The sequence below is a fragment of the Carlito syrichta genome, unplaced genomic scaffold (genome assembly GCF_000164805.1).
Source record: "Carlito syrichta isolate Samal-C Ts95f unplaced genomic scaffold, Tarsius_syrichta-2.0.1 Scaffold308774, whole genome shotgun sequence".
In the NCBI taxonomy this organism is placed as follows: Eukaryota; Metazoa; Chordata; class Mammalia; order Primates; family Tarsiidae; genus Carlito; species Carlito syrichta.
In genome coordinates, this window is record NW_007252870.1 from 29,493 (window position 1) to 32,519 (window position 3,027).

Here is a 3,027-nt window from a genome sequence, read left to right on the forward strand (position 1 = left end):
TGGCCAGGAGCGGCCACTGCACTCCAGGCTGGGTGACAGAGTGAGACTCCAACTCAAAAAAAAAATTTAAAAAAGTAAATAAATATAAGGAGTACACTCAAAAATACTGATAAAAAGGTATAGTATTGTAAATAATAAACCAGGAACATAGTCATTTATTATCAAGTGTTATGTACTGTACATAATTGTATGTGCTAGACTTTTATATGACCAGCACTGCCACAAAACATGTAATGAATGCATCGCACATTACAAAGTTACTAGGAGACAGAACTTTTACAGCTCCATTATAATCTCATGGGACCACTGCTGCTCATGTGGTCTGTTGTTGACCGAAACATCATGATGCAGTGCATTACTTGACTGGACTTGGAGCTGTCCACCTACTTAGAACCCCCAGAAGGGCCTGCAGACTCTGGCAAAACGTTCGCGCTGAGCTTGTCGAATCCTGCATTGCCCAGCCTCTTGCTGGCTCTCATTTGCTCCCTATCTGCGAGCACCCATCTCATGTTCCCCAGCATGAGAGATGCACGGCACAAGAGAGCGACAAGGGCTGTGAGGGACGATGGAACTCGGGGAAGTGTAAGGAGTCAGGACGCAAGGTAGGGGAGTTGTGGGGAAGGAGACAGATGATATACTGAAGTCACAGGGTTGAGGCTTTCAGTGCTACTGGTGGGCGGCATGGAGCCACCTGAGTTGCGAGCAAGTTGAGTGCCCACCTCATGGATATTTTAACAAGTAGGTCGTTGGTTCACTATTGAGGGAGACATTTCCCAAGTCCAATTTTTTTTTTTGTTTGTTTGTTTTTGAGTTGGAGTTTCACTCTGTCGCCCAGACTGGAGTGCAGTGGCTGCTCCCGGCCACCGCAGCCTCGATCTGCTGGGCTCCGGCGATCCTTCCGCCTCAGCCTTCCGAGTAGCCGGAATTACAGGCATGCGCTACCACGCCCGGCTAATTTTTTTTTTTGTTTGTTTCAATTTATTGTATAGAGATGAGGTCTTGCCAAGTTGCCCAGGCGGGTCTCGAACCCGCAGGCTCAAGTAATCCACTCACCTCAGCCTCCCAAAGGCGCAGGATTACAGGCTGAGCCACCGAGCCCAGCTTCCCAAGTCCAATTCTTTTACATGTAGGTCATGGGCTTCTTGGCAGATGTCTAGTCTTGTTCGGGATCGCAAACTTAAGCTTCTGGCACTCAGGGTACCAGGGCCTTGTCTACAGTCGCCACAGCACTCATGATCTTTAAACATTTTTGCTTGTATATCCCCCAAATAAATTTGAAACATCATGTAATTACACATATCTTAAATTGACATCCAAAATTCTTCGGCATAATTTTAAGTAACTGGCTGGGCATGGTAGCTCACAGCTGTAGTACCAACACTTTGGGAGGACAGGGCAGGAGGATTGCTTGAGGCCAGAAGTTTGAGACCAAGCTGGACACTATAGTGAGACCTTGTCTCTACAAAAAAAAAAAAAAAAAAAATCAAGAAATCAGCTGGGCATGGTGGTGTGTTCCTGTAGTCCCATCTACTTGGGAGGCTAAGGCAGAAGGATTGCCTGAATCCAGGAAGTCAAGGTTATAGTGAACCATGATCATGTCACTGCCCTCCAGCCTGGGTGACAAAGGGAAAGCCTTACCCAAGAGTTTACAGACAGTGCCTTCATTAAGAAGTCTCATTGAGTCTTGTATTCTGAACCAACTCTTTTCTTGGTGTCTCTGTTAGTTATCTATTGCTGCGTAACAGGTTACTCAACACTTAGTTTAAAATAACAAACACTTGTTAGCTCACACAGTCTCTGGGCCAGCAATCCAGGAATGGCTTAGATGGGTGGTTCTGGCTCAGGGTCTCCCACGAGGTCGAGACCATTGAATGGGCTGTGGTCATCTGAAGGTTTGGCTGGGGAAGGGAAGGCCACTGCCAAGGTGGCTCACTCACGGCCCAGCATGTTAGTGCTAGTTGTTGGCCTCAGTTCCTCACCACAGGGACCCTTCCAGAGGACTGCTTGACTGTCCTTGGGACATGAGCTTGTTTCTCCCAGAGTGAGTGACCAGAGAGAGAGAACGGAGGAAGCCACGTGCCTCTTATGAGCTCACATGCCATCACTTCTGTCATATTCTTTTTTGGGAAAATTTATATTATTTTTACTTTTTGAGGCAGAGTCTCCCTCTATCACTCAAACTGGAGTGCAGTGGCGTGACCCTAGCTCATAGTAGCCTCTAACTTCTGGACTCAGGGTTTCTTCCTGCCTCAGCCTCCCAAGTAGCTGGGATGACAGGTGCATGCCACCATACCTGACAAAAAAGTTTTTGAACTTTTTTGTAGAGATAGGGTCTCACTATGTTGCCCTGGCTGGTCTTGAACTCCTGGACTTAAGTGGTTATCTCGCCCTGGGCTTCCAAAGGACTGGGATTACAAGTGTGAACCACTGAGCTGGGTGGAAAATTTATTTACTTATTTATTATTATTATTATAAAGATGTGGGGTACAATTCAGGGTTAGGTATACAGACGTTGATTATGCAGGTACCCTTGTTGATGAGGTGTGCCCCTCTCTCCCTGGAAAATTTTACATAAAGAATTATTAATGAGTGACAGGGGACTAAGTACTAAGAGGTAGAGACAACTGTAAAGAGTACAGGGAAAAGCCTTTCACTTGAGGGCCAAGGCAAAGTACTTGAGGAAGGAAGAAGTTTGGGAGAGACCCACATCCCCTCCAACCCCGGGCTGAGAGTCAGACCTCACTGGAGAGAGAGCAGCTGTGGTCCACTGCAGGGTGAAGTCTGCTTGAGTGCTACAGATCAGGGCTGGCAAGCAGGAAGCTGCCTACTGAGGTGCCACTGAACTCCCTGGGAAGGCACCCTCTGAACGTCCCAGCCACCTGTGTGTATGGGGAGGAGGAGGCGGTTCTGCAAGCCATTTGCTGCCATGTGCCACAAAGCAAGGAAAAGAAAGTGCAGCCGGGCTCGGTGGCTCAGCCTGTAATCCCGCGCCTTGGGAGGCTGAGGTGAGTGGATTGCCTGAGCCCG